General features: G+C 40.9%; 1 non-coding gene across 1 annotated transcript; it reads right to left on the bottom strand.

The window, feature by feature from the left end:
• Positions 1-258: 258 nt before the first annotated feature.
• LOC112761159 (small nucleolar RNA R71) lies at positions 259-366 on the bottom strand. Its single transcript, XR_003181567.1, has one exon. It is a non-coding gene; the product is annotated as a small nucleolar RNA R71 (small nucleolar RNA).
• Positions 367-7347: the final 6981 nt, after the last annotated feature.

Raw genomic sequence — 7347 nt, 5'->3', positions numbered from 1 at the left:
CTGATGCAGCAGAACTGCAAGTTTCATGGACTTCCATCTGAAGATCCTTTTCAGTTCTTAACTGAATTCTTGCAGATCTGTGATACTGTTAAGACTAATGGAGTAGATCCTGAAGTCTACAGGCTCATGCTTTTCCCTTTTGCTGTAAGAGACAGAGCTAGAGTGTGGTTGGACTCTCAACCCAGAGATAGCCTGAACTCTTGGGATAAGCTGGTCACGGCTTTCTTAGCCAAGTTCTTTCCTCCTCAAAAGCTTAGTAAACTTAGAGTGGACGTTCAGACCTTCAGACAGAAAGAAGGTGAATCCCTCTATGAAGCTTGAGAGAGATACAAAGGACTGACCAAAAAGTGTCCTACTGACATGCTTTCAGAATGGACCATCCTGGATATCTTCTATGATGGTTTGTCTGAATTGGCAAAGATGTCATTGGATACTTCTGCAGGTGGATCCATTCACCTAAAGAAAACACCTGCAGAAGCTCAAGAACTCATTGACATGGTTGCTAATAACCAGTTCATGTACACTTCTGAGAGGAATCCTGTGAGTAATGGGACGCCTATGAAGAAAGGAGTTCTTGAAGTTGATACTCTGAATGCCATATTGGCTCAGAACAAAATATTGACTCAGCAAGTCAATATGATTTCTCAGAGTCTGAATGGAATGCAAGCTGCATCCAACAGTACTCAAGAGGCATCTTCTGAAGAAGAAGCTTATGATCCTGAAAATCCTGCACTAGCAGAGGTAAATTACATGGGTGAACCTTATGGAAACACCTATAATCCATCATGGAGAAATCATCCAAATCTCTCATGGAAGGATCAAAGGCCTCAACAAGGCTTTAATAATGGTGGAAGAAACAGGTTTAGCAATAGCAAGCCTTTTCCATCATCCACTCAGCAACAGACAGAGAATTCTGAGCAGAACCCATCTAGCTTAGCAAACTTAGTCTCTGATCTATCTAAGGCCACTGTGAGTTTCATGAATAAAACAAGGTCTTCCATTAGAAATTTGGAAGCACAAGTGGGCCAGCTGAGTAAAAAGATCACTGAAATCCCTCCTAGCACTCTCCCAAGCAATACAGAAGAAAATCCAAAAGGAGAGTGCAAGGCCATTGACATAACCAAAATGGCCGAACCCAATGAGGAAGAGGAGGACGTGAATCCCAAGGAGGAAGACCTCCTGGGACGTCCAGTGATCAATAAGGAGCTTCCCTCTGAGGAATCAAAGGACTCTGAGGCTCATCTAGAGACCATAGAGATTCCATTGAACCTCCTTATGCCCTTCATGAGCTCTGATGAGTATTCCTCTTCTGAAGAGAATGAGGATGTTACTGAAGAGAAAACTGCCAAGTTTTTTGGTGCAATCATGAAGCTGAATGCCAAATTATTTGGTATTGAAACTTGGGAAGATGAACCTCCCTTGTTCACCAATGAACTAAGTGATCTGGATCCACTGACATTGCCTCAGAAGAGACAGGATCCTGGAAAGTTCATAATACCTTGTACCATAGGCACCATGATCTTTAAGGCTCTGTGTGACCTTGGTTCAGGGATAAACCTCATGCCCCTCTCTGTAATAGAGAAACTGGGAATCTATGGGGTGCAAGCTGCTAAAATCTCATCAGAGATGGCAGACAATTCAGGAAAATAGGCTTATGGAAAAGTAGAGGACGTGTTAGTAAAGGTTGAAGGCCTTTACATCCCTGCTGATTTCATAGTCCTGGATACTGGAAAGGAAGAGGATGAATCCATCATCCTAGGAAGACCTTTCCTGGCCACAGCAAGAGCTGTGATTGATGTGGACAGAGGAGAATTAATCCTTCAATTGAATGAGGACAACCTTGTGTTTACAACTCAAGGATCTCTCTCTGCATCCATGGAGAGGAAGCAGAAAAAGCTTCTCTCAAAGCAGAGTCAAACAAAGCCCCCACAGTCAAACTCTAAGTTTGGTGTTGGGAGGCCACAACCAAACTCTAAGTTTGGTGCTGAACCCCCATATCCAAACTCTAAGTTTGGAGTTAGAGAGTCTCAACAATGCTCTGAACATCTGTGAGGCTCCATGAGAGCCCACTGTCAAGCTATTGACATTAAAGAAGCGCTTGTTGGGAGGCAACCCAATTTTTATTTATCTAACTATATTTTTCTTAGTTATATGTCTTTATAGGTTCATGATCATGTGGAGTCACAAAATAAATATAAAAATTGAAAACGGAATCAAAAACAGCAGAAGAAAAATCACACCCTGGAGGAAGCACCTGCCTGGCGTTCAACGCCAGAACAGAGCATGGTTCTGGCGCTGAACGCCCAAAATGGGCAGCATCCTGGCGCTGAACGCCCAGAACAAGCATGGTTCTGGCGTTCAACGCCAGAAATGGCTAGTAAATGGGCGTTGAACGCCCAAAATGGGCACCAACCTGGCGCTGAACGCCCAGAGTTGTGTGCAAGGGCATTTTGCATGCCTAAATTGGTGCAGGGATGTAAATGCCTTGACACCTCAAGATCTGTGGACCCCACAGGATCATCTCAAGATCTGTGGACCCCACAGGATCATCTCAGGATCTGTGGACCCCACAGGATCCCACCCACCTCACCCTCTCTCTCTCCATTCATGACCATCCCTTCTGTTTTCCATTCACCACTCACATCCATACACACATCCCTCCATCTCCTCCATATCTTCTTCTTCTTCTATTCTTTCTTCTTTTGCTCGAGGGCGAGCAACATTCTAAGTTTGGTGTGGTAAAAGCATAAGCTTTTTGGGAGATGGAAAGACTCATCTCAAGGGTCTATAGCTCAGTGATAGAACATGTGGCTACAAATCAAGAGATCCCTGAGATACCTCAGGGGATGCACTTCCCTCCACATAAATATTAGGAGCAAATCAACACCTCCCTAGGAGAATTAAGTCCCAAAATGGGACAATTAAGGGTGGAACATCAAGAGCACTCCATCGTCCTTCATGAAATAAGAGAAGATCAAAAAGCAATGAGGGAGGAGCAACAAAGACAAGGAAGAGACATAGAAGAGCTCAAGGACATCATTGGTTCCTCAAGAAGGAAACGCCACCATCACTAAGGTGGATTCATTCCTTGCTCTTATTTCTTTTGTTTTTCATTTTCTATGTTATGTGCTTATCTATGTTTGTGTCTTCATTACATGATCATTAGTAGTTAGTAACTTTGTCTTAAAGTTATGAATGTCCTATGAATCCATCACCTCTCTTAAATGAAAAATGTTTTAATTCAAAAGAACAAGAAGTACATGAGTTTCGAATTTATCCTTGAACTTAGTTTAATTATATTGATGTGGTGACAATGCTTCTTGTTTTCTGAATGTATGCTTGAACAGTGCATATGTCTTTTGAAGTTGTTGTTTAAGAATGTTAAATATGTTGGCTCTTGAAAGAATGATGACTAGGAGACATGTTATTTGATAATCTGAAAAATCATAAAAATGATTCTTGAAGCAAGAAAAAGCAGCAAAGAACAAAGCTTGCAAAAAAAAAAAAAAAGAAAAAGGCGAAAAAAATAGAAAAAAAATAGAAAGAAAAAGCAAGCAGAAAAAGCCAAAAGCTCTTAAAACCAAGAGGCATGAGCAAAAAGCCAATAACCCTTAAAACCAAAAGGCAAGGGCAAATAAAAAGGATCCCAAGGCTTTGAGCATCAGTGGATAGGAGGGCCTAAAGGGATAAAATCCTGGTCTAAGCGGCTAAACCAAGCTGTCCCTAACCATGTGCTTGTGGCGTGTAGGTGTCAAGTGAAAACTTGAGACTGAGCGGTTAAAGTCAAGGTCCAAAGCAAAAAAAGAGTGTGCTTAAGAACCCTGGACACCTCTAATTGGGGACTTTAGCAAAGCTGAGTCACAATCTGAAAAGGTTCACCCAATTATGTGTCTGTGGCATTTATGTATCCGGTGGTAATACTGGAAAACAAAGTGCTTAGGGCCACGGCCAAGACTCATAAAGAAGCTGTGTTCAAGAATCATCATACTGAACTAGGAGAATCAATAACACTATCTGAACTCTGAGTTCCTATAGATGCCAATCATTCTGAACCTCAATGGATAAAGTGAGATACCAAAACTATTCAAGAGGCAAAAAGCTATAAGTCCCGCTCATTTGATTGGAGCTATGTTTCATTGATAGTTTGGAATTTATAGTATATTCTCTTCTTTTTATCCTATTTGATTTTCAGTTGCTTGGGGAAAAGCAACAATTTAAGTTTGGTGTTGTGATGAGCGGATAATTTATACGCTTTTTGGCATTGTTTTTAGTATATTTTTAGTAGAATCTTGTTACTTTTAGGGATGTTTTCATTAGTTTTTATGTTAAATTCACATTTCTGGACTTTTCTATGAGTTTGTGTGTTTTTCTGTGATTTCAGGTATTTTCTGGCTGAAATTGAGGGACTTGAGCAGAAATTAGATTCAGAGGTTGAAGAAGGACTGCTGATGCTGTTGGATTCTGACCTCCCTGCGCTCAAAGTGGATTTTATGGAGCTACAGAACTCGAAATGGGGAGCTTTCAATTGCGTTGGAAAGTAAACATCCAGGGCTTTCCAGCAATATATAATAGTTCATACTTTGGCCAAGAATAGACGACGCAAACTAGCGTTCAACGCCAGCTTTCTGCCCAAATCTGGCGTCCAGCGCCAGAAAAGGAGCCAAAACCAGAGTTGAACGCCCAAACTGGCACAAAAACTGGCGTTCAACTCCAAGGAGGACCTCTACACGTGCAACACTCAAAGCTCAGCCCAAGCACACAACAAGTGGGCCCCGGAAGTAGATTTATGCATCAATTACTTACTCCTATAAACCCTAGTGACTAGTTTATTATAAATAGAACTTTTTATCATTGTATTCACAGTCTTGGTTACTCCGGTTCCCCTCTGGGGCCGAGACCAATGAACTCCATTATCACTTATGTATTTTTAACGGTAGAGTTTCTACACTCCATAGATTAAGGTGTGGAGCTCTGCTGTTCCTCAAAGATTAATGCAAAGTACTACTGTTTTCTATTCAATTCATCTTATTTCGCTTCTAAGATATTCATTCGCACTTCAACCTGAATGTGATGAAACGGGACAATCATCATCATTCCCTATGAACGCGTGCCTGACAACCACTTCCGTTCTACTTTCGACTGAATGAGTGTCTCTTAGATCTCTTAATCGGAATCTTCGTGGTGTAAGCTAGAATGATGGCGGCATTCAAGAGAATCCGGAAGGTCTAAACCTTGTCTGTGGTATTCCGAGTAGGATTCAATAAATGAATGACTGTGATGAGCTCCAAACTCGCGATTGCTGGGCGTTAGTGACAGACGCAAAAGGATAGTAAATCCTATTCCAGCATGATCGAGAACCGACAGATGAATAGCCGTGCCGTGACAGGGTGCGTTGACCATTTTCACTGAGAGGATAAGATGAAACCATTGACAAGGGTGATGCCTCCAGACGATTAGCCGTGCCGTGACAGGGCATTTGGATCATTTTCCCGAGAGAAGACCGAAAGTAGCCATTGACAATGGTGATGTATCACATAAAGCCAGCCATGGAAAGGAGTAAGACTGATTGGATGAAGATAGCAGGAAAGTAGAGGTTCAGAGGAACGAAAGCATCTCTATTCGCTTATCTGAAATTCTCACCAATGATTTATATAAGTATTTCTATCTCTATTTTATTAATTATTTTCGAAAACCACATTACTATGTTATATCCGCCTGACTGAGATTTACAAGGTGACCATAGCTTGCTTCATACCAACAATCTCCGTGGGATTCGACCTTTAGTCACGTAAGGTATTACTTGGACGACCCAGTGCACTTGCTGGTTAGTTGTGCGAAGTTGTGAACCATGGTATTGGCATCATGTGTTTGGCGCCATTACCAGGGAAAGAAAGAGCGATGAATTTTACATAATCAAAGTGTAATCACAATTTCTGCGCACCAGACTTACTCCTCGATGGTTGGGGTTAACTAGGCGAGATTGACTCATCATAATTACCATAGTTGTGGTTATGGCGATGACAGGATTCTTTAGATCCTCATTCCCAAGTCAAGGCTCTTTATTACATTTATAGCATTTTCACTAGTTTTGATCTTGTTTCCTTTTACTTGCATTAATTCCAATTCTGGTCATTGCTTTGTTCTTTTAATCTTTAGTTCTTTGATTCAAAAACCCCTTTTGTCTTCTTAACAACAGAAAGCATAACATTTCATTTTCATTCCTAGGGAGAACGACCCGAGGTTGAAAGACTCTCGGTTTATATTAGAAATTGTAAACTTTGATCGAACGTTACTTGTTGGTTGAGAACTATACTTGCAATAAGGTTATTTCTCCTTTACCGAGAAGGAATTCTTAACCAACGAATTTGCTCGTATCAAGTTTTTGGCACCGTTGTCGGGGAATGCAAACGGTGTTATATCTTTTGGTTGTTGTGAATATATTAATGTACAAATAGCACTTTTTGTTTGTTTGGTTGCTTTTCCTAGTAGGATTTTGTTAATATTTTCTTGATGACTTTTCCACACCATCACCACAATGCACCCCAATGGAACCCAAACACTTACCTTTATAGTCATCAATTTTATACACCATCCCCTCACTACATACAAAACTAAGACCCTTACCCTCATGAGTTTAATTGTCAACCTTCATCACCTCAATCTTCATCTTCATATATGGAACAAGCCACACAAGAAGTACTTTTTTGTGCTCATTCAAGAACAACAAGAGTTCCGGAAGAAGCAAGAGCAAGTCATGTCTACCTTAGCAAAAGCTTTGGGTCATTCAGCTTCATTGCGTTCATGCCACAAGCAAGAAATTATAGTGGATGAATGTGTGGGACTAAGTGAAAAGTGTGGAGTGAAAGAAGAATTGCAAAATCAAGAAGAAGACGTCAAGTCACAATATGAAGCGCAAAAGGAGATAAATGATGAGTGGGTAGGAATCGATCAAGATGATTCCGTCATTCAAGATTTTTTGTCCAACTTGGGTAATTCCTCCTATGACCTCCATGGGCCTCCATTATTAGATTTGGAAGTAGATGTTGATGTGTGGACTTCACACAACCTCCAATTTTTTACTTGAGTGAGGATGAAGAAGATTCAAAAGAGGTTAAGGAAGATTGTAGTTGCCAAGAAGTGAAAGCATTCTTCCAAGAGCAAATTGAGTAGGTGAAGACTTCTCCAACAAGATTTCTAGCCCTGCATCAATATGCCGTTTTAGAAATGGATGGTCAACTTCGAATCTTTCTTGGAGTAGTGGATGGTGAAGAGAAGAATGTTAATTGGCAAGGAAACGGAATGTTCATCAAAGGAGCCAACTTAACATTTGGAACTCAATTATGGTGC

Source organism: Arachis hypogaea, chromosome 16 (assembly GCF_003086295.3).
Source record: "Arachis hypogaea cultivar Tifrunner chromosome 16, arahy.Tifrunner.gnm2.J5K5, whole genome shotgun sequence".
Lineage (NCBI taxonomy): Eukaryota > Viridiplantae > Streptophyta > Magnoliopsida > Fabales > Fabaceae > Arachis > Arachis hypogaea.
Note: the sequence above shows the minus strand (reverse complement) of the source record. Positions and strands in the feature narration are given on the sequence as shown.